At 42.4% G+C, this 21,631-nt stretch overlaps 22 non-coding genes and 10 pseudogenes across 22 annotated transcripts; all 32 read right to left on the reverse strand.

Annotated features, from left to right (window-relative positions):
• Nucleotides 1-158: 158 nt before the first annotated feature.
• Nucleotides 159-277, reverse strand: LOC144444015 (5S ribosomal RNA; annotated as a pseudogene).
• Nucleotides 278-756: 479 nt separating this feature from the next.
• LOC144443928 (5S ribosomal RNA) lies at nt 757-875 on the reverse strand. The gene has a single exon (XR_013481731.1). It is a non-coding gene; the product is annotated as a 5S ribosomal RNA (ribosomal RNA).
• Nucleotides 876-1,440: 565 nt separating this feature from the next.
• LOC144444049 (5S ribosomal RNA) lies at nt 1,441-1,553 on the reverse strand (annotated as a pseudogene).
• Nucleotides 1,554-2,118: 565 nt separating this feature from the next.
• Nucleotides 2,119-2,237, reverse strand: LOC144443940 (5S ribosomal RNA). Its single transcript, XR_013481742.1, has one exon. It is a non-coding gene; the product is annotated as a 5S ribosomal RNA (ribosomal RNA).
• Nucleotides 2,238-2,791: 554 nt separating this feature from the next.
• LOC144443952 (5S ribosomal RNA) lies at nt 2,792-2,910 on the reverse strand. Its single transcript, XR_013481753.1, has one exon. It is a non-coding gene; the product is annotated as a 5S ribosomal RNA (ribosomal RNA).
• A 571-nt stretch (nt 2,911-3,481) lies between these two features.
• Nucleotides 3,482-3,600, reverse strand: LOC144443963 (5S ribosomal RNA). The gene has a single exon (XR_013481764.1). It is a non-coding gene; the product is annotated as a 5S ribosomal RNA (ribosomal RNA).
• A 565-nt stretch (nt 3,601-4,165) lies between these two features.
• On the reverse strand, nt 4,166-4,284 carry LOC144443975 (5S ribosomal RNA). Its single transcript, XR_013481774.1, has one exon. It is a non-coding gene; the product is annotated as a 5S ribosomal RNA (ribosomal RNA).
• Nucleotides 4,285-4,848: 564 nt separating this feature from the next.
• LOC144444042 (5S ribosomal RNA) lies at nt 4,849-4,967 on the reverse strand (annotated as a pseudogene).
• A 564-nt stretch (nt 4,968-5,531) lies between these two features.
• On the reverse strand, nt 5,532-5,650 carry LOC144443910 (5S ribosomal RNA). Its single transcript, XR_013481714.1, has one exon. It is a non-coding gene; the product is annotated as a 5S ribosomal RNA (ribosomal RNA).
• Nucleotides 5,651-6,214: 564 nt separating this feature from the next.
• Nucleotides 6,215-6,333, reverse strand: LOC144444016 (5S ribosomal RNA; annotated as a pseudogene).
• A 479-nt stretch (nt 6,334-6,812) lies between these two features.
• LOC144443987 (5S ribosomal RNA) lies at nt 6,813-6,931 on the reverse strand. Its single transcript, XR_013481775.1, has one exon. It is a non-coding gene; the product is annotated as a 5S ribosomal RNA (ribosomal RNA).
• Nucleotides 6,932-7,496: 565 nt separating this feature from the next.
• Nucleotides 7,497-7,615, reverse strand: LOC144443999 (5S ribosomal RNA). Its single transcript, XR_013481776.1, has one exon. It is a non-coding gene; the product is annotated as a 5S ribosomal RNA (ribosomal RNA).
• A 554-nt stretch (nt 7,616-8,169) lies between these two features.
• On the reverse strand, nt 8,170-8,288 carry LOC144444010 (5S ribosomal RNA). Its single transcript, XR_013481777.1, has one exon. It is a non-coding gene; the product is annotated as a 5S ribosomal RNA (ribosomal RNA).
• Nucleotides 8,289-8,859: 571 nt separating this feature from the next.
• Nucleotides 8,860-8,978, reverse strand: LOC144444022 (5S ribosomal RNA). Its single transcript, XR_013481778.1, has one exon. It is a non-coding gene; the product is annotated as a 5S ribosomal RNA (ribosomal RNA).
• A 565-nt stretch (nt 8,979-9,543) lies between these two features.
• LOC144444035 (5S ribosomal RNA) lies at nt 9,544-9,662 on the reverse strand. The gene has a single exon (XR_013481780.1). It is a non-coding gene; the product is annotated as a 5S ribosomal RNA (ribosomal RNA).
• A 564-nt stretch (nt 9,663-10,226) lies between these two features.
• On the reverse strand, nt 10,227-10,345 carry LOC144444043 (5S ribosomal RNA; annotated as a pseudogene).
• Nucleotides 10,346-10,909: 564 nt separating this feature from the next.
• LOC144444028 (5S ribosomal RNA) lies at nt 10,910-11,028 on the reverse strand. The gene has a single exon (XR_013481779.1). It is a non-coding gene; the product is annotated as a 5S ribosomal RNA (ribosomal RNA).
• Nucleotides 11,029-11,752: 724 nt separating this feature from the next.
• LOC144444047 (5S ribosomal RNA) lies at nt 11,753-11,871 on the reverse strand. Its single transcript, XR_013481781.1, has one exon. It is a non-coding gene; the product is annotated as a 5S ribosomal RNA (ribosomal RNA).
• A 564-nt stretch (nt 11,872-12,435) lies between these two features.
• On the reverse strand, nt 12,436-12,554 carry LOC144444044 (5S ribosomal RNA; annotated as a pseudogene).
• A 564-nt stretch (nt 12,555-13,118) lies between these two features.
• LOC144444065 (5S ribosomal RNA) lies at nt 13,119-13,237 on the reverse strand. Its single transcript, XR_013481795.1, has one exon. It is a non-coding gene; the product is annotated as a 5S ribosomal RNA (ribosomal RNA).
• A 724-nt stretch (nt 13,238-13,961) lies between these two features.
• On the reverse strand, nt 13,962-14,080 carry LOC144444054 (5S ribosomal RNA). The gene has a single exon (XR_013481785.1). It is a non-coding gene; the product is annotated as a 5S ribosomal RNA (ribosomal RNA).
• A 564-nt stretch (nt 14,081-14,644) lies between these two features.
• Nucleotides 14,645-14,757, reverse strand: LOC144444050 (5S ribosomal RNA; annotated as a pseudogene).
• A 565-nt stretch (nt 14,758-15,322) lies between these two features.
• On the reverse strand, nt 15,323-15,441 carry LOC144444057 (5S ribosomal RNA). Its single transcript, XR_013481788.1, has one exon. It is a non-coding gene; the product is annotated as a 5S ribosomal RNA (ribosomal RNA).
• Nucleotides 15,442-15,995: 554 nt separating this feature from the next.
• On the reverse strand, nt 15,996-16,114 carry LOC144444058 (5S ribosomal RNA). The gene has a single exon (XR_013481789.1). It is a non-coding gene; the product is annotated as a 5S ribosomal RNA (ribosomal RNA).
• Nucleotides 16,115-16,682: 568 nt separating this feature from the next.
• On the reverse strand, nt 16,683-16,801 carry LOC144444059 (5S ribosomal RNA). The gene has a single exon (XR_013481790.1). It is a non-coding gene; the product is annotated as a 5S ribosomal RNA (ribosomal RNA).
• A 565-nt stretch (nt 16,802-17,366) lies between these two features.
• Nucleotides 17,367-17,485, reverse strand: LOC144443991 (5S ribosomal RNA; annotated as a pseudogene).
• Nucleotides 17,486-18,049: 564 nt separating this feature from the next.
• On the reverse strand, nt 18,050-18,168 carry LOC144444060 (5S ribosomal RNA). Its single transcript, XR_013481791.1, has one exon. It is a non-coding gene; the product is annotated as a 5S ribosomal RNA (ribosomal RNA).
• A 564-nt stretch (nt 18,169-18,732) lies between these two features.
• Nucleotides 18,733-18,851, reverse strand: LOC144444040 (5S ribosomal RNA; annotated as a pseudogene).
• A 564-nt stretch (nt 18,852-19,415) lies between these two features.
• On the reverse strand, nt 19,416-19,534 carry LOC144444062 (5S ribosomal RNA). Its single transcript, XR_013481792.1, has one exon. It is a non-coding gene; the product is annotated as a 5S ribosomal RNA (ribosomal RNA).
• Nucleotides 19,535-20,099: 565 nt separating this feature from the next.
• On the reverse strand, nt 20,100-20,218 carry LOC144443988 (5S ribosomal RNA; annotated as a pseudogene).
• A 568-nt stretch (nt 20,219-20,786) lies between these two features.
• Nucleotides 20,787-20,905, reverse strand: LOC144444063 (5S ribosomal RNA). The gene has a single exon (XR_013481793.1). It is a non-coding gene; the product is annotated as a 5S ribosomal RNA (ribosomal RNA).
• Nucleotides 20,906-21,470: 565 nt separating this feature from the next.
• Nucleotides 21,471-21,589, reverse strand: LOC144444064 (5S ribosomal RNA). Its single transcript, XR_013481794.1, has one exon. It is a non-coding gene; the product is annotated as a 5S ribosomal RNA (ribosomal RNA).
• Nucleotides 21,590-21,631: the final 42 nt, after the last annotated feature.

Consider the following 21,631-nt stretch of genomic DNA (forward strand, 5'->3'; position numbering starts at 1 on the left):
ATGACTTGGATAGTCTCGGTTCCCCAGCCTTTTGCCGCTGGAGGCTCTGCCTATGAGACTACCCCAAACGAATGAGTGTGGCGTCGAATTAAGAATGTATGTGATTAATGACGAGATGAATGATGGGTAAATAGAATGAAAAGGTCAAAAAATCAAAAAGTCTACAGCACATGGTATTCCCAGACGGTCTCCCATTCAAGTACTAACCATGCCCGACGCAGCTTTGCTTCGGTGATCGGACGAGAACCGGCTTTTTCCACGTTGTGTGGCCGTAGACAAGGTTTTGAACAGAACCTTTGGTATTTATCACTAAAGAGTGCTACTCTGACTATTCAGCAATGACAACTTCAATATGTACGTATAGTTGGTGTGACAGGCTGTCACAGGTGATCCTAACGTCGGCGCTGTTTACACCATTCAATTGCAAGTTGCCCAACAGTAGTAAACAAACCACAGTATTGAAATACGTTATGAAAACGTTACTTTTAAACAAAAGTTCGGTACATTAAATCGCTAGTTGAAAGTGTTTGTTGGGCTGCTGCATTGGCTGACACCTGGTGAGGAGTTAGAGCGGAATTAAAAGGAAGGGCCGATAATCATGACTTGGATAGTCTCGGTTCCCCAGCCTTTTGCCGCTGGAGGCTCTGCCTATGAGACTACCCCAAAAGAATGAGTGTGGCGTCGATTTAAGAATGTATGTGATTAAAGACAAGATGAATGATGGGTAAATAGAATGAAAAGGTCAAAAAATCAAAAAGTCTACAGCACATGGTATTCCCAGACGGTCTCCCATTCAAGTACTAACCATGCCCGACGCAGCTTTGCTTCGGTGATCGGACGAGAACCGGCTTTTTCCACGTAGTATGGCCGTAGACAAGGTTTTGAACAGAACCTTTGGTATTTATCACTAAAGAGTGCTACTCTGACTATTCAGCAATGACAACTTCAATATGTACGTATAGTTGGTGTGCGAAAATACAATCCAGATCCGATACTTTATAGATTTCACACTTCTATATCATATCAAAAGTTTCTACACGGCACAGGTACGTAGTGACAGGCTGTCACAGGTGATCCTAAAGTCGGCGCTGTTTACACCATTCAATTGCAAGTTGCCCAACAGTAGTAAACAAACCACAGTATTGAAATACGTTATGAAAACGTTACTTTTAAACAAAAGTTCGGTACATTAAATCGCTAGTTGAAAGTGTTTGTTGGGCTGCTGCATTGGCTGACACCTGGTGAGGAGTTAGAGCGGAATTAAAAGGAAGGGCCGATAATCATGACTTGGATAGTCTCGGTTCCCCAGCCTTTTGCCGCTGGAGGCTCTGCCTATGAGACTACCCCAAACGAATGAGTGTGGCGTCGAATTAAGAATGTATGTGATTAAAGACGAGATGAATGATGGGTAAATAGAATGAAAAGGTCAAAAAATCAAAAAGTCTACAGCACATGGTATTCCCAGACGGTCTCCCATTATAACCTTGCCCGACGCAGCTTTGCTTCGGTGATCGGACGAGAACCGGCTTTTTCCACGTAGTATGGCCGTAGACAAGGTTTTGAACAGAACCTTTGGTATTTATCACTAAAGAGTGCTACTCTGACTATTCAGCAATGACAACTTCAATATGTACGTATAGTTGGTGTGCGAAAATACAATCCAGATCCGATACTTTATAGATTTCACACTTCTATATCATATCAAAAGTTTCTACACGGCACAGGTACGTAGTGACAGGCTGTCACAGGTGATCCTAAAGTCGGCGCTGTTTACACCATTCAATTGCAAGTTGCCCAACAGTAGTAAACAAACCACACTATTGAAATACGTTATGAAAACGTTACTTTTAAACAGAAGTTCGGTACATTAAATCGCTAGTTGAAAGTGTTTGTTGGGCTGCTGCATTGGCTGACACCTGGTGAGGAGTTAGAGCGGAATTAAAAGGAAGGGCCGATAATCATGACTTGGATAGTCTCGGTTCCCCAGCCTTTTGCCGCTGGAGGCTCTGCCTATGAGACTACCCCAAACGAATGAGTGTGGCGTCGAATTAAGAATGTATGTTATTAAAGACGAGATGAATGATGGGTAAATAGAATGAAAAGGTCAAAAAATCAAAAAGTCTACAGCACATGGTATTCCCAGACGGTCTCCCATTCAAGTACTAACCATGCCCGACGCAGCTTTGCTTCGGTGATCGGACGAGAACCGGCTTTTTCCACGTAGTATGGCCGTAGACAAGGTTTTGAATAGAACCTTTGGTATTTATCACTAAAAAGTGCTACTCTGACTATTCAGCAATGACAACTTCAATATGTACGTACAGTTGGTGTGCGAAAATACAATCCAGATCCGATACTTTATAGATTTCACACTTCTATATCATATCAAAAGTTTCTACACGGCACAGGTACGTAACTGACAGGCTGTCACAGGTGATCCTAAAGTCGGCGCTGTTTACACCATTCAATTGCAAGTTGTCCAACAGTAGTAAACAAACCACAGTATTGAAATACGTTATGAAAACGTTACTTTTAAACAGAAGTTCGGTAGTTGAAAGTGTTTGTTGGGCTGCTGCATTGGCTGACACCTGGTGAGGAGTTAGAGCGGAATTAAAAGGAAGGGCCGATAATCATGACTTGGATAGTCTCGGTTCCCCAGCCTTTTGCCGCTGGAGGCTCTGCCTATGAGACTACCCCAAACGAATGAGTGTGGCGTCGAATTAAGGATGCATGTGATTAATGACGAGATGAATGATGGGTAAATAGAATGAAAAGGTCAAAAAAATCAAAAAGTCTACAGCACATGGTATTCCCAGACGGTCTCCCATTCAAGTACTAACCATGCCCGACGCAGCTTTGCTTCGGTGATCGGACGAGAACCGGCTTTTTCCACGTAGTATGGCCGTAGACAAGGTTTTGAACAGAACCTTTGGTATTTATCACCATAAAGTGCTACTCTGACTATTCAGCAATGACAACTTCAATATGTACGTTTAGTTGGTGTGCGAAAATACAATCCAGATCCGATACTTTATAGATTTCACACTTCTATATCATATCAAAAGTTTCTACACGGCACAGGTACGTAGTGACAGGCTGTCACAGGTGATCCTAAAGTCGGCGCTGTTTACACCATTCAATTGCAAGTTGCCCAACAGTAGTAAACAAACCACACTATTGAAATACGTTATGAAAACGTTACTTTTAAACAGAAGTTCGGTACATTATTAAATCGCTAGTTGAAAGTGTTTGTTGGGCTGCTGCATTGGCTGACACCTGGTGAGGAGTTAGAGCGGAATTAAAAGGAAGGGCCGATAATCATGACTTGGATAGTCTCGGTTCCCCAGCCTTTTGCCGCTGGAGGCTCTGCCTATGAGACTACCCCAAACGAATGAGTGTGGCGTCGAATTAAGAATGTATGTGATTAAAGACACTAAGATGAATGATGGGTAAATAGAATGAAAAGGTCAAAAAATCAAAAAGTCTACAGCACATGGTATTCCCAGACGGTCTCCCATTCAAGTACTAACCATGCCCGACGCAGCTTTGCTTCGGTGATCGGACGAGAACCGGCTTTTTCCACGTAGTATGGCCGTAGACAAGGTTTTGAACAGAACCTTTGGTATTTATCACTAAAGAGTGCTACTCTGACTATTCAGCAATGACAACTTCAATATGCACGTATAGTTGGTGTGCGAAAATACAATCCAGATCCGATACTTAATAGATTTCACACTTCTATATCATATCAAAAGTTTCTACACGGCACAGGTACGTAGTGACAGGCTGTCACAGGTGATCCTAAAGTCGGCGCTGTTTACACCATTCAATTGCAAGTTGCCCAACAGTAGTAAACAAACCACAGTATTGAAATACGTTATGAAAACGTTACTTTTAAACAAAAGTTCGGTACATTAAATCGCTAGTTGAAAGTGTTTGTTGGGCTGCTGCATTGGCTGACACCTGGTGAGGAGTTAGAGCGGAATTAAAAGGAAGGGCCGATAATCATGACTTGGGTAGTGTCGGTTCCCCAGCCTTTTGCCGCTGGAGGCTCTGCCTATGAGACTACCACAAACGAATGAGTGTGGCGTCGAATTAAGAATGTATGTGATTAATGACGAGATGAATGATGGGTAAATAGAATGAAAAGGTCAAAAAATCAAAAAGTCTACAGCACATGGTATTCCCAGACGGTCTCCCATTCAAGTACTAACCATGCCCGACGCAGCTTTGCTTCGGTGATCGGACGAGAACCGGCTTTTTCCACGTAGTATGGCCGTAGACAAGGTTTTGAACAGAACCTTTGGTATTTATCACTAAAGAGTGCTACTCTGACTATTCAGCAATGACAACTTCAATATGTACGTTTAGTTGGTGTGCGAAAATACAATCCAGATCCGATACTTTATAGATTTCACACTTCTATATATATCAAAAGTTTCTACACGGCACAGGTACGTAGTGACAGGCTGTCACAGGTGATCCTAAAGTCGGCGCTGTTTACACCATTCAAGTGCAAGTTGCCCAACAGTAGTAAACAAACCACAGTATTGAAATACGTTATGAAAACGTTACTTTTAAACAGAAGTTCGGTACATTAAATCGCTAGTTGAAAGTGTTTGTTGGGCTGCTGCATCGGCTGACACCTGGTGAGGAGTTAGAGCGGAATTAAAAGGAAGGGCCGATAATCATGACTTGGATAGTCTCGGTTTCCCAGCCTTTTGCCGCTGGAGGCTCTGCCTATGAAACTACCCCAAACGAATGAGTGTGGCGTCGAATTAAGAATGTATGTGATTAAAGACAAGATGAATGATGGGTAAATAGAATGAAAAGGTCAAAAAATCAAAAAGTCTACAGCACATGGTATTCCCAGACGGTCTCCCATTCAACTACTAACCATGCCCGACGCAGCTTTGCTTCGGTGAATGGACGAGAACCGGCTTTTTCCACGTAGTATGGCCGTAGACAAGGTTTTGAACAGAACCTTTGGTATTTATCACTAAAGAGTGCTACTCTGACTATTCAGCAATGACAACTTCAATATGTACGTATAGTTGGTGTGCGAAAATACAATCCAGATCCGATACTTTATAGATTTCACACTTCTATATATATCAAAAGTTTCTACACGGCACAGGTACGTAGTGACAGGCTGTCACAGGTGATCCTAAAGTCGGCGCTGTTTACACCATTCAATTGCAAGTTGCCCAACAGTAGTAAACAAACCACAGTATTGAAATACGTTATGAAAACGTTACTTTTAAACAAAAGTTCGGTACATTAAATCGCTAGTTGAAAGTGTTTGTTGGGCTGCTGCATTGGCTGACACCTGGTGAGGAGTTAGAGCGGAATTAAAAGGAAGGGCCGATAATCATGACTTGGATAGTCTCGGTTCCCCAGCCTTTTGCCGCTGGAGGCTCTGCCTATGAGACTACCCCAAACGAATGAGTGTGGCGGCGAATTAAGAATGTATGTGATTAAAGACGAGATGAATGATGGGTAAATAGAATGAAAAGGTCAAAAAATCAAAAAGTCTACAGCACATGGTATTCCCAGACGGTCTCCCATTCAAGTACTAACCATGCCCGACGCAGCTTTGCTTCGGTGATCGGACGAGAACCGGCTTTTTCCACGTGGTATGGCCGTAGACAAGGTTTTGAACAGAAGTTTTGGTATTTATCACTAAAAAGTGCTACTCTGACTATTCAGCAATGACAATTTCAATATGTACGTACAGTTGGTGTGCGAAAATACAATCCAGATCCGATACTTTATAGATTTCACACTTCTATATATATCAAAAGTTTCTACACGGCACAGGTACGTAGTGACAGGCTGTCACAGGTGATCCTAAAGTCGGCGCTGTTTACACCATTCAATTGCAAGTTGCCCAACAGTAGTAAACAAACCACAGTATTGAAATACGTTATGAAAACGTTACTTTTAAACAAAAGTTCGGTACATTAAATCGCTAGTTGAAAGTGTTTGTTGGGCTGCTGCATTGGCTGACACCTGGTGAGGAGTTAGAGCGGAATTAAAAGGAAGGGCCGATAATCATGACTTGGATAGTCTCGGTTCCCCAGCCTTTTGCCGCTGGAGGCTCTGCCTATGAGACTACCCCAAACGAATGAGTGTGGCGTCGAATTAAGAATGTATGTGATTAATGACGAGATGAATGATGGGTAAATAGAATGAAAAGGTCAAAAAATCAAAAAGTCTACAGCACATGGTATTCCCAGACGGTCTCCCATTCAAGTACTAACCATGCCCGACGCAGCTTTGCTTCGGTGATCGGACGAGAACCGGCTTTTTCCACGTTGTGTGGCCGTAGACAAGGTTTTGAACAGAACCTTTGGTATTTATCACTAAAGAGTGCTACTCTGACTATTCAGCAATGACAACTTCAATATGTACGTATAGTTGGTGTGACAGGCTGTCACAGGTGATCCTAACGTCGGCGCTGTTTACACCATTCAATTGCAAGTTGCCCAACAGTAGTAAACAAACCACAGTATTGAAATACGTTATGAAAACGTTACTTTTAAACAAAAGTTCGGTACATTAAATCGCTAGTTGAAAGTGTTTGTTGGGCTGCTGCATTGGCTGACACCTGGTGAGGAGTTAGAGCGGAATTAAAAGGAAGGGCCGATAATCATGACTTGGATAGTCTCGGTTCCCCAGCCTTTTGCCGCTGGAGGCTCTGCCTATGAGACTACCCCAAAAGAATGAGTGTGGCGTCGATTTAAGAATGTATGTGATTAAAGACAAGATGAATGATGGGTAAATAGAATGAAAAGGTCAAAAAATCAAAAAGTCTACAGCACATGGTATTCCCAGACGGTCTCCCATTCAAGTACTAACCATGCCCGACGCAGCTTTGCTTCGGTGATCGGACGAGAACCGGCTTTTTCCACGTAGTATGGCCGTAGACAAGGTTTTGAACAGAACCTTTGGTATTTATCACTAAAGAGTGCTACTCTGACTATTCAGCAATGACAACTTCAATATGTACGTATAGTTGGTGTGCGAAAATACAATCCAGATCCGATACTTTATAGATTTCACACTTCTATATCATATCAAAAGTTTCTACACGGCACAGGTACGTAGTGACAGGCTGTCACAGGTGATCCTAAAGTCGGCGCTGTTTACACCATTCAATTGCAAGTTGCCCAACAGTAGTAAACAAACCACAGTATTGAAATACGTTATGAAAACGTTACTTTTAAACAAAAGTTCGGTACATTAAATCGCTAGTTGAAAGTGTTTGTTGGGCTGCTGCATTGGCTGACACCTGGTGAGGAGTTAGAGCGGAATTAAAAGGAAGGGCCGATAATCATGACTTGGATAGTCTCGGTTCCCCAGCCTTTTGCCGCTGGAGGCTCTGCCTATGAGACTACCCCAAACGAATGAGTGTGGCGTCGAATTAAGAATGTATGTGATTAAAGACGAGATGAATGATGGGTAAATAGAATGAAAAGGTCAAAAAATCAAAAAGTCTACAGCACATGGTATTCCCAGACGGTCTCCCATTCAAGTACTAACCATGCCCGACGCAGCTTTGCTTCGGTGATCGGACGAGAACCGGCTTTTTCCACGTAGTATGGCCGTAGACAAGGTTTTGAATAGAACCTTTGGTATTTATCACTAAAAAGTGCTACTCTGACTATTCAGCAATGACAACTTCAATATGTACGTACAGTTGGTGTGCGAAAATACAATCCAGATCCGATACTTTATAGATTTCACACTTCTATATCATATCAAAAGTTTCTACACGGCACAGGTACGTAACTGACAGGCTGTCACAGGTGATCCTAAAGTCGGCGCTGTTTACACCATTCAATTGCAAGTTGTCCAACAGTAGTAAACAAACCACAGTATTGAAATACGTTATGAAAACGTTACTTTTAAACAGAAGTTCGGTAGTTGAAAGTGTTTGTTGGGCTGCTGCATTGGCTGACACCTGGTGAGGAGTTAGAGCGGAATTAAAAGGAAGGGCCGATAATCATGACTTGGATAGTCTCGGTTCCCCAGCCTTTTGCCGCTGGAGGCTCTGCCTATGAGACTACCCCAAACGAATGAGTGTGGCGTCGAATTAAGGATGCATGTGATTAATGACGAGATGAATGATGGGTAAATAGAATGAAAAGGTCAAAAAAATCAAAAAGTCTACAGCACATGGTATTCCCAGACGGTCTCCCATTCAAGTACTAACCATGCCCGACGCAGCTTTGCTTCGGTGATCGGACGAGAACCGGCTTTTTCCACGTAGTATGGCCGTAGACAAGGTTTTGAACAGAACCTTTGGTATTTATCACCATAAAGTGCTACTCTGACTATTCAGCAATGACAACTTCAATATGTACGTTTAGTTGGTGTGCGAAAATACAATCCAGATCCGATACTTTATAGATTTCACACTTCTATATCATATCAAAAGTTTCTACACGGCACAGGTACGTAGTGACAGGCTGTCACAGGTGATCCTAAAGTCGGCGCTGTTTACACCATTCAATTGCAAGTTGCCCAACAGTAGTAAACAAACCACACTATTGAAATACGTTATGAAAACGTTACTTTTAAACAGAAGTTCGGTACATTATTAAATCGCTAGTTGAAAGTGTTTGTTGGGCTGCTGCATTGGCTGACACCTGGTGAGGAGTTAGAGCGGAATTAAAAGGAAGGGCCGATAATCATGACTTGGATAGTCTCGGTTCCCCAGCCTTTTGCCGCTGGAGGCTCTGCCTATGAGACTACCCCAAACGAATGAGTGTGGCGTCGAATTAAGAATGTATGTGATTAAAGACACTAAGATGAATGATGGGTAAATAGAATGAAAAGGTCAAAAAATCAAAAAGTCTACAGCACATGGTATTCCCAGACGGTCTCCCATTCAAGTACTAACCATGCCCGACGCAGCTTTGCTTCGGTGATCGGACGAGAACCGGCTTTTTCCACGTAGTATGGCCGTAGACAAGGTTTTGAACAGAACCTTTGGTATTTATCACTAAAGAGTGCTACTCTGACTATTCAGCAATGACAACTTCAATATGCACGTATAGTTGGTGTGCGAAAATACAATCCAGATCCGATACTTAATAGATTTCACACTTCTATATCATATCAAAAGTTTCTACACGGCACAGGTACGTAGTGACAGGCTGTCACAGGTGATCCTAAAGTCGGCGCTGTTTACACCATTCAATTGCAAGTTGCCCAACAGTAGTAAACAAACCACAGTATTGAAATACGTTATGAAAACGTTACTTTTAAACAAAAGTTCGGTACATTAAATCGCTAGTTGAAAGTGTTTGTTGGGCTGCTGCATTGGCTGACACCTGGTGAGGAGTTAGAGCGGAATTAAAAGGAAGGGCCGATAATCATGACTTGGGTAGTGTCGGTTCCCCAGCCTTTTGCCGCTGGAGGCTCTGCCTATGAGACTACCACAAACGAATGAGTGTGGCGTCGAATTAAGAATGTATGTGATTAATGACGAGATGAATGATGGGTAAATAGAATGAAAAGGTCAAAAAATCAAAAAGTCTACAGCACATGGTATTCCCAGACGGTCTCCCATTCAAGTACTAACCATGCCCGACGCAGCTTTGCTTCGGTGATCGGACGAGAACCGGCTTTTTCCACGTAGTATGGCCGTAGACAAGGTTTTGAACAGAACCTTTGGTATTTATCACTAAAGAGTGCTACTCTGACTATTCAGCAATGACAACTTCAATATGTACGTTTAGTTGGTGTGCGAAAATACAATCCAGATCCGATACTTTATAGATTTCACACTTCTATATATATCAAAAGTTTCTACACGGCACAGGTACGTAGTGACAGGCTGTCACAGGTGATCCTAAAGTCGGCGCTGTTTACACCATTCAAGTGCAAGTTGCCCAACAGTAGTAAACAAACCACAGTATTGAAATACGTTATGAAAACGTTACTTTTAAACAGAAGTTCGGTACATTAAATCGCTAGTTGAAAGTGTTTGTTGGGCTGCTGCATCGGCTGACACCTGGTGAGGAGTTAGAGCGGAATTAAAAGGAAGGGCCGATAATCATGACTTGGATAGTCTCGGTTTCCCAGCCTTTTGCCGCTGGAGGCTCTGCCTATGAAACTACCCCAAACGAATGAGTGTGGCGTCGAATTAAGAATGTATGTGATTAAAGACAAGATGAATGATGGGTAAATAGAATGAAAAGGTCAAAAAATCAAAAAGTCTACAGCACATGGTATTCCCAGACGGTCTCCCATTCAACTACTAACCATGCCCGACGCAGCTTTGCTTCGGTGAATGGACGAGAACCGGCTTTTTCCACGTAGTATGGCCGTAGACAAGGTTTTGAACAGAACCTTTGGTATTTATCACTAAAGAGTGCTACTCTGACTATTCAGCAATGACAACTTCAATATGTACGTATAGTTGGTGTGCGAAAATACAATCCAGATCCGATACTTTATAGATTTCACACTTCTATATATATCAAAAGTTTCTACACGGCACAGGTACGTAGTGACAGGCTGTCACAGGTGATCCTAAAGTCGGCGCTGTTTACACCATTCAATTGCAAGTTGCCCAACAGTAGTAAACAAACCACAGTATTGAAATACGTTATGAAAACGTTACTTTTAAACAAAAGTTCGGTACATTAAATCGCTAGTTGAAAGTGTTTGTTGGGCTGCTGCATTGGCTGACACCTGGTGAGGAGTTAGAGCGGAATTAAAAGGAAGGGCCGATAATCATGACTTGGATAGTCTCGGTTCCCCAGCCTTTTGCCGCTGGAGGCTCTGCCTATGAGACTACCCCAAACGAATGAGTGTGGCGGCGAATTAAGAATGTATGTGATTAAAGACGAGATGAATGATGGGTAAATAGAATGAAAAGGTCAAAAAATCAAAAAGTCTACAGCACATGGTATTCCCAGACGGTCTCCCATTCAAGTACTAACCATGCCCGACGCAGCTTTGCTTCGGTGATCGGACGAGAACCGGCTTTTTCCACGTGGTATGGCCGTAGACAAGGTTTTGAACAGAAGTTTTGGTATTTATCACTAAAAAGTGCTACTCTGACTATTCAGCAATGACAATTTCAATATGTACGTACAGTTGGTGTGCGAAAATACAATCCAGATCCGATACTTTATAGATTTCACATTTCTATATATATCAAAAGTTTCTACACGGCACAAAAGCAGCAAAAGATGTGGCAGTTTTTAAATCACTAGTCAATCTCAATGTGGAATAAGGGAAAAATTGAAAGTGTGATGCATGACGAACTGTACGTGTATAGCCACATCTGGCGTTTTGTACAGTAATGGACAAGACAAGACAAGACAAGACAAGGCACAGGTACGTAGTGTCAGGCTGTCACAGGTGATCCTAAATTCGGCGCTGTTTGCACCATTCAATTGCAAGTTGTCCAACAGTAGTAAACAAACCACAGTATTGAAATACGTTATGAAAACGTTACTTTTAAACAGAAGTTCGGTAAATTAAATCGCTAGTTGAAAGTGTTTGTTGGGCTGCTGCATTGGCTGACACCTGGTGAGGAGTTAGAGCGGAATTAAAAGGAAGGGCCGATAATCATGACTTGGGTAGTGTCGGTTCCCCAGCCTTTTGCCGCTGGAGGCTCTGCCTATGAGACTACCCCAAACGAATGAGTGTGGCGTCGAATTAAGAATGTATGTGATTAATGACGAGATGAATGATGGGTAAATAGAATGAAAAGGTCAAAAAATCAAAAAGTCTACAGCACATGGTATTCCCAGACGGTCTCCCATTCAAGTACTAACCATGCCCGACGCAGCTTTGCTTCGGTGATCGGACGAGAACCGGCTTTTTCCACGTAGTATGGCCGTAGACAAGGTTTTGAACAGAACCTTTGGTATTTATCACTAAAGAGTGCTACTCTGACTATTCAGCAATGACAACTTCAATATGTACGTTTAGTTGGTGTGCGAAAATACAATCCAGATCCGATACTTTATAGATTTCACACTTCTATATATATCAAAAGTTTCTACACGGCACAGGTACGTAGTGACAGGCTGTCACAGGTGATCCTAAAGTCGGCGCTGTTTACACCATTCAAGTGCAAGTTGCCCAACAGTAGTAAACAAACCACAGTATTGAAATACGTTATGAAAACGTTACTTTTAAACAGAAGTTCGGTACATTAAATCGCTAGTTGAAAGTGTTTGTTGGGCTGCTGCATCGGCTGACACCTGGTGAGGAGTTAGAGCGGAATTAAAAGGAAGGGCCGATAATCATGACTTGGATAGTCTCGGTTTCCCAGCCTTTTGCCGCTGGAGGCTCTGCCTATGAAACTACCCCAAACGAATGAGTGTGGCGTCGAATTAAGAATGTATGTGATTAAAGACAAGATGAATGATGGGTAAATAGAATGAAAAGGTCAAAAAATCAAAAAGTCTACAGCACATGGTATTCCCAGACGGTCTCCCATTCAACTACTAACCATGCCCGACGCAGCTTTGCTTCGGTGAATGGACGAGAACCGGCTTTTTCCACGTAGTATGGCCGTAGACAAGGTTTTGAACAGAACCTTTGGTATTTATCACTAAAGAGTGCTACTCTGACTATTCAGCAATGACAACTTCAATATGTACGTATAGTTGGTGTGCGAAAATACAATCCAGATCCGATACTTTATAGATTTCACACTTCTATATATATCAAAAGTTTCTACACGGCACAGGTACGTAGTGACAGGCTGTCACAGGTGATCCTAAAGTCGGCGCTGTTTACACCATTCAATTGCAAGTTGCCCAACAGTAGTAAACAAACCACAGTATTGAAATACGTTATGAAAACGTTACTTTTAAACAAAAGTTCGGTACATTAAATCGCTAGTTGAAAGTGTTTGTTGGGCTGCTGCATTGGCTGACACCTGGTGAGGAGTTAGAGCGGAATTAAAAGGAAGGGCCGATAATCATGACTTGGATAGTCTCGGTTCCCCAGCCTTTTGCCGCTGGAGGCTCTGCCTATGAGACTACCCCAAACGAATGAGTGTGGCGGCGAATTAAGAATGTATGTGATTAAAGACGAGATGAATGATGGGTAAATAGAATGAAAAGGTCAAAAAATCAAAAAGTCTACAGCACATGGTATTCCCAGACGGTCTCCCATTCAAGTACTAACCATGCCCGACGCAGCTTTGCTTCGGTGATCGGACGAGAACCGGCTTTTTCCACGTGGTATGGCCGTAGACAAGGTTTTGAACAGAAGTTTTGGTATTTATCACTAAAAAGTGCTACTCTGACTATTCAGCAATGACAATTTCAATATGTACGTACAGTTGGTGTGCGAAAATACAATCCAGATCCGATACTTTATAGATTTCACATTTCTATATATATCAAAAGTTTCTACACGGCACAAAAGCAGCAAAAGATGTGGCAGTTTTTAAATCACTAGTCAATCTCAATGTGGAATAAGGGAAAAATTGAAAGTGTGATGCATGACGAACTGTACGTGTATAGCCACATCTGGCGTTTTGTACAGTAATGGACAAGACAAGACAAGACAAGACAAGGCACAGGTACGTAGTGTCAGGCTGTCACAGGTGATCCTAAATTCGGCGCTGTTTGCACCATTCAATTGCAAGTTGTCCAACAGTAGTAAACAAACCACAGTATTGAAATACGTTATGAAAACGTTACTTTTAAACAGAAGTTCGGTAAATTAAATCGCTAGTTGAAAGTGTTTGTTGGGCTGCTGCATTGGCTGACACCTGGTGAGGAGTTAGAGCGGAATTAAAAGGAAGGGCCGATAATCATGACTTGGGTAGTGTCGGTTCCCCAGCCTTTTGCCGCTGGAGGCTCTGCCTATGAGACTACCCCAAACGAATGAGTGTGGCGTCGAATTAAGAATGTATGTGATTAATGACGAGATGAATGATGGGTAAATAGAATGAAAAGGTCAAAAAATCAAAAAGTCTACAGCACATGGTATTCCCAGACGGTCTCCCATTCAAGTACTAACCATGCCCGACGCAGCTTTGCTTCGGTGATCGGACGAGAACCGGCTTTTTCCACGTAGTATGGCCGTAGACAAGGTTTTGAACAGAACCTTTGGTATTTATCACTAAAGAGTGCTACTCTGACTATTCAGCAATGACAACTTCAATATGTACGTTTAGTTGGTGTGCGAAAATACAATCCAGATCCGATACTTTATAGATTTCACACTTCTATATATATCAAAAGTTTCTACACGGCACAGGTACGTAGTGACAGGCTGTCACAGGTGATCCTAAAGTCGGCGCTGTTTACACCATTCAAGTGCAAGTTGCCCAACAGTAGTAAACAAACCACAGTATTGAAATACGTTATGAAAACGTTACTTTTAAACAGAAGTTCGGTACATTAAATCGCTAGTTGAAAGTGTTTGTTGGGCTGCTGCATCGGCTGACACCTGGTGAGGAGTTAGAGCGGAATTAAAAGGAAGGGCCGATAATCATGACTTGGATAGTCTCGGTTTCCCAGCCTTTTGCCGCTGGAGGCTCTGCCTATGAAACTACCCCAAACGAATGAGTGTGGCGTCGAATTAAGAATGTATGTGATTAAAGACAAGATGAATGATGGGTAAATAGAATGAAAAGGTCAAAAAATCAAAAAGTCTACAGCACATGGTATTCCCAGACGGTCTCCCATTATAACCTTGCCCGACGCAGCTTTGCTTCGGTGATCGGACGAGAACCGGCTTTTTCCACGTAGTATGGCCGTAGACAAGGTTTTGAACAGAACCTTTGGTATTTATCACTAAAGAGTGCTACTCTGACTATTCAGCAATGACAACTTCAATATGTACGTATAGTTGGTGTGCGAAAATACAATCCAGATCCGATACTTTATAGATTTCACACTTCTATATCATATCAAAAGTTTCTACACGGCACAGGTACGTAGTGACAGGCTGTCACAGGTGATCCTAAAGTCGGCGCTGTTTACACCATTCAATTGCAAGTTGCCCAACAGTAGTAAACAAACCACACTATTGAAATACGTTATGAAAACGTTACTTTTAAACAGAAGTTCGGTACATTAAATCGCTAGTTGAAAGTGTTTGTTGGGCTGCTGCATTGGCTGACACCTGGTGAGGAGTTAGAGCGGAATTAAAAGGAAGGGCCGATAATCATGACTTGGATAGTCTCGGTTCCCCAGCCTTTTGCCGCTGGAGGCTCTGCCTATGAGACTACCCCAAACGAATGAGTGTGGCGTCGAATTAAGAATGTATGTTATTAAAGACGAGATGAATGATGGGTAAATAGAATGAAAAGGTCAAAAAATCAAAAAGTCTACAGCACATGGTATTCCCAGACGGTCTCCCATTCAAGTACTAACCATGCCCGACGCAGCTTTGCTTCGGTGATCGGACGAGAACCGGCTTTTTCCACGTAGTATGGCCGTAGACAAGGTTTTGAATAGAACCTTTGGTATTTATCACTAAAAAGTGCTACTCTGACTATTCAGCAATGACAACTTCAATATGTACGTACAGTTGGTGTGCGAAAATACAATCCAGATCCGATACTTTATAGATTTCACACTTCTATATCATATCAAAAGTTTCTACACGGCACAGGTACGTAACTGACAGGCTGTCACAGGTGATCCTAAAGTCGGCGCTGTTTACACCATTCAATTGCAAGTTGTCCAACAGTAGTAAACAAACCACAGTATTGAAATACGTTATGAAAACGTTACTTTTAAACAGAAGTTCGGTAGTTGAAAGTGTTTGTTGGGCTGCTGCATTGGCTGACACCTGGTGAGGAGTTAGAGCGGAATTAAAAGGAAGGGCCGATAATCATGACTTGGATAGTCTCGGTTCCCCAGCCTTTTGCCGCTGGAGGCTCTGCCTATGAGACTACCCCAAACGAATGAGTGTGGCGTCGAATTAAGGATGCATGTGATTAATGACGAGATGAATGATGGGTAAATAGAATGAAAAGGTCAAAAAAATCAAAAAGTCTACAGCACATGGTATTCCCAGACGGTCTCCCATTCAAGTACTAACCATGCCCGACGCAGCTTTGCTTCGGTGATCGGACGAGAACCGGCTTTTTCCACGTAGTATGGCCGTAGACAAGGTTTTGAACAGAACCTTTGGTATTTATCACCATAAAGTGCTACTCTGACTATTCAGCAATGACAACTTCAATATGTACGTACAGTTGGTGTGCGAAAATACAATCCAGATCCGATACTTTATAGATTTCACACTTCTATATCATATCAAAAGTTTCTACACGGCACAGGTACGTAGTGACAGGCTGTCACAGGTGATCCTAAAGTCGGCGCTGTTTACACCATTCAATTGCAAGTTGCCCAACAGTAGTAAACAAACCACACTATTGAAATACGTTATGAAAACGTTACTTTTAAACAGAAGTTCGGTACATTAAATCGCTAGTTGAAAGTGTTTGTTGGGCTGCTGCATTGGCTGACACCTGGTGAGGAGTTAGAGCGGAATTAAAAGGAAGGGCCGATAATCATGACTTGGATAGTCTCGGTTCCCCAGCCTTTTGCCGCTGGAGGCTCTGCCTATGAGACTACCCCAAACGAATGAGTGTGGCGTCGAATTAAGAATGTATGTGATTAAAGACACTAAGATGAATGATGGGTAAATAGAATGAAAAGGTCAAAAAATCAAAAAGTCTACAGCACATGGTATTCCCAGACGGTCTCCCATTCAAGTACTAACCATGCCCGACGCAGCTTTGCTTCGGTGATCGGACGAGAACCGGCTTTTTCCACGTAGTATGGCCGTAGACAAGGTTTTGAACAGAACCTTTGGTATTTATCACTAAAGAGTGCTACTCTGACTATTCAGCAATGACAACTTCAATATGCACGTATAGTTGGTGTGCGAAAATACAATCCAGATCCGATACTTAATAGATTTCACACTTCTATATCATATCAAAAGTTTCTACACGGCACAGGTACGTAGTGACAGGCTGTCACAGGTGATCCTAAAGTCGGCGCTGTTTACACCATTCAATTGCAAGTTGCCCAACAGTAGTAAACAAACCACAGTATTGAAATACGTTATGAAAACGTTACTTTTAAACAAAAGTTCGGTACATTAAATCGCTAGTTGAAAGTGTTTGTTGGGCTGCTGCATTGGCTGACACCTGGTGAGGAGTTAGAGCGGAATTAAAAGGAAGGGCCGATAATCATGACTTGGATAGTCTCGGTTCCCCAGCCTTTTGCCGCTGGAGGCTCTGCCTATGAGACTACCCCAAACGAATGAGTGTGGCGTCGAATTAAGAATGTATGTGATTAATGACGAGATGAATGATGGGTAAATAGAATGAAAAGGTCAAAAAATCAAAAAGTCTACAGCACATGGTATTCCCAGACGGTCTCGCATTCAAGTACTAACCATGCCCGACGCAGCTTTGCTTCGGTGATCGGACGAGAACCGGCTTTTTCCACGTGGTATGGCCGTAGACAAGGTTTTGAACAGAAGTTTTGGTATTTATCACTAAAATGTGCTACTCTGACTATTCAGCAATGACAACTTCAATATGTACGTACAGTTGGTGTGCGAAAATACAATCCAGATCCGATACTTTATAGATTTCACACTTCTATATATATCAAAAGTTTCTACACGGCACAGGTACGTAGTGTCAGGCTGTCACAGGTGATCCTAAATTCGGCGCTGTTTGCACCATTCAATTGCAAGTTGTCCAACAGTAGTAAACAAACCACAGTATTGAAATACGTTATGAAAACGTTACTTTTAAACAGAAGTTCGGTACATTAAATCGCTAGTTGAAAGTGTTTGTTGGGCTGCTGCATTGGCTGACACCTGGTGAGGAGTTAGAGCGGAATTAAAAGGAAGGGCCGATAATCATGACTTGTGTAGTGTCGGTTCCCCAGCCTTTTGCCGCTGGAGGCTCTGCCTATGAAACTACCCCAAACGAATGAGTGTGGCGTCGAATTAAGAATGTATGTGATTAATGACGAGATGAATGATGGGTAAATAGAATGAAAAGGTCAAAAAATCAAAAAGTCTACAGCACATGGTATTCCCAGACGGTCTCCCATTCAAGTACTAACCATGCCCGACGCAGCTTTGCTTCGGTGATCGGACGAGAACCGGCTTTTTCCACGTAGTATGGCCGTAGACAAGGTTTTGAACAGAACCTTTGGTATTTATCACTAAAGAGTGCTACTCTGACTATTCAGCAATGACAACTTCAATATGTACGTTTAGTTGGTGTGCGAAAATACAATCCAGATCCGATACTTTATAGATTTCACACTTCTATATATATCAAAAGTTTCTACACGGCACAGGTACGTAGTGACAGGCTGTCACAGGTGATCCTAAAGTCGGCGCTGTTTACACCATTCAAGTGCAAGTTGCCCAACAGTAGTAAACAAACCACAGTATTGAAATACGTTATGAAAACGTTACTTTTAAACAGAAGTTCGGTACATTAAATCGCTAGTTGAAAGTGTTTGTTGGGCTGCTGCATCGGCTGACACCTGGTGAGGAGTTAGAGCGGAATTAAAAGGAAGGGCCGATAATCATGACTTGGATAGTCTCGGTTTCCCAGCCTTTTGCCGCTGGAGGCTCTGCCTATGAAACTACCCCAAACGAATGAGTGTGGCGTCGAATTAAGAATGTATGTGATTAAAGACAAGATGAATGATGGGTAAATAGAATGAAAAGGTCAAAAAATCAAAAAGTCTACAGCACATGGTATTCCCAGACGGTCTCCCATTCAAGTACTAACCATGCCCGACGCAGCTTTGCTTCGGTGAATGGACGAGAACCGGCTTTTTCCACGTAGTATGGCCGTAGACAAGGTTTTGAACAGAACCTTTGGTATTTATCACTAAAGAGTGCTACTCTGACTATTCAGCAATGACAACTTCAATATGTACGTATAGTTGGTGTGCGAAAATACAATCCAGATCCGATACTTTATAGATTTCACACTTCTATATATATCAAAAGTTTCTACACGGCACAGGTACGTAGTGACAGGCTGTCACAGGTGATCCTAAAGTCGGCGCTGTTTACACCATTCAATTGCAAGTTGCCCAACAGTAGTAAACAAACCACAGTATTGAAATACGTTATGAAAACGTTACTTTTAAACAAAAGTTCGGTACATTAAATCGCTAGTTGAAAGTGTTTGTTGGGCTGCTGCATTGGCTGACACCTGGTGAGGAGTTAGAGCGGAATTAAAAGGAAGGGCCGATAATCATGACTTGGATAGTCTCGGTTCCCCAGCCTTTTGCCGCTGGAGGCTCTGCCTATGAGACTACCCCAAACGAATGAGTGTGGCGTCGAATTAAGAATGTATGTGATTAATGACGAGATGAATGATGGGTAAATAGAATGAAAAGGTCAAAAAATCAAAAAGTCTACAGCACATGGTATTCCCAGACGGTCTCCCATTCAAGTACTAACCATGCCCGACGCAGCTTTGCTTCGGTGATCGGACGAGAACCGGCTTTTTCCACGTAGTATGGCCGTAGACAAGGTTTTGAACAGAACCTTTGGTATTTATCACTAAAGAGTGCTACTCTGACTATTCAGCAATGACAACTTCAATATGTACGTTTAGTTGGTGTGCGAAAATACAATCCAGATCCGATACTTTATAGATTTCACACTTCTATATCATATCAAAAGTTTCTACACGGCACAGGTACGTAGTGACAGGCTGTCACAGGTGATCCTAAAGTCGGCGCTGTTTACACCATTCAATTGCAAGTTGCCCAACAGTAGTAAACAAACCACACTATTGAAATACGTTATGAAAACGTTACTTTTAAACAGAAGTTCGGTACATTAAATCGCTAGTTGAAAGTGTTTGTTGGGCTGCTGCATTGGCTGACACCTGGTGAGGAGTTAGAGCGGAATTAAAAGGAAGGGCCGATAATCATGACTTGGATAGTCTCGGTTCCCCAGCCTTTTGCCGCTGGAGGCTCTGCCTATGAGACTACCCCAAACGAATGAGTGTGGCGTCGAATTAAGAATGTATGTGATTAAAGACAAGATGAATGATGGGTAAATAGAATGAAAAGGTCAAAAAATCAAAAAGTATACAGCACATGGTATTCCCAGACGGTCTCCCATTCAAGTACTAACCATGCCCGACGCAGCTTTGCTTCGGTGATCGGACGAGAACCGGCTTTTTCCACGTAGTATGGCCGTAGACAAGGTTTTGAACAGAACCTTTGGTATTTATCACTAAAGAGTGCTACTCTGACTATTCAGCAATGACAACTTCAATATGTACGTATAGTTGGTGTGCGAAAATACAATCCAGATCCGATACTTTATAGATTTCACACTTCTATATCATATCAAAAGTTTCTACACGGCACAGGTACGTAGTGACAGGCTGTCACAGGTGATCCTAAAGTCGGCGCTGTTTACACCATTCAATTGCAAGTTGCCCAACAGTAGTAAACAAACCACAGTATTGAAATACGTTATGAAAACGTTACTTTTAAACAAAAGTTCGGTACATTAAATCGCTAGTTGAAAGTGTTTGTTGGGCTGCTGCATTGGCTGACACCTGGTGAGGAGTTAGAGCGGAATTAAAAGGAAGGGCCGATAATCATGACTTGGATAGTCTCGGTTCCCCAGCCTTTTGCCGCTGGAGGCTCTGCCTATGAGACTACCCCAAACGAATGAGTGTGGCGTCGAATTAAGAATGTATGTGATTAAAGACACTAAGATGAATGATGGGTAAATAGAATGAAAAGGTCAAAAAATCAAAAAGTCTACAGCACATGGTATTCCCAGACGGTCTCCCATTCAAGTACTAACCATGCCCGACGCAGCTTTGCTTCGGTGATCGGACGAGAACCGGCTTTTTCCACGTAGTATGGCCGTAGACAAGGTTTTGAACAGAACCTTTGGTATTTATCACTAAAGAGTGCTACTCTGACTATTCAGCAATGACAACTTCAATATGCACGTATAGTTGGTGTGCGAAAATACAATCCAGATCCGATACTTAATAGATTTCACACTTCTATATCATATCAAAAGTTTCTACACGGCACAGGTACGTAGTGACAGGCTGTCACAGGTGATCCTAAAGTCGGCGCTGTTTACACCATTCAATTGCAAGTTGCCCAACAGTAGTAAACAAACCACAGTATTGAAATACGTTATGAAAACGTTACTTTTAAACAAAAGTTCGGTACATTAAATCGCTAGTTGAAAGTGTTTGTTGGGCTGCTGCATTGGCTGACACCTGGTGAGGAGTTAGAGCGGAATTAAAAGGAAGGGCCGATAATCATGACTTGGATAGTCTCGGTTCCCCAGCCTTTTGCCGCTGGAGGCTCTGCCTATGAGACTACCCCAAACGAATGAGTGTGGCGTCGAATTAAGAATGTATGTGATTAATGACGAGATGAATGATGGGTAAATAGAATGAAAAGGTCAAAAAATCAAAAAGTCTACAGCACATGGTATTCCCAGACGGTCTCCCATTCAAGTACTAACCATGCCCGACGCAGCTTTGCTTCGGTGATCGGACGAGAACCGGCTTTTTCCACGTAGTATGGCCGTAGACAAGGTTTTGAACAGAACCTTTGGTATTTATCACTAAAGAGTG

The sequence above is a fragment of the Glandiceps talaboti genome, chromosome 12, assembly GCF_964340395.1.
Source record: "Glandiceps talaboti chromosome 12, keGlaTala1.1, whole genome shotgun sequence".
In the NCBI taxonomy this organism is placed as follows: domain Eukaryota; kingdom Metazoa; phylum Hemichordata; class Enteropneusta; family Spengelidae; genus Glandiceps; species Glandiceps talaboti.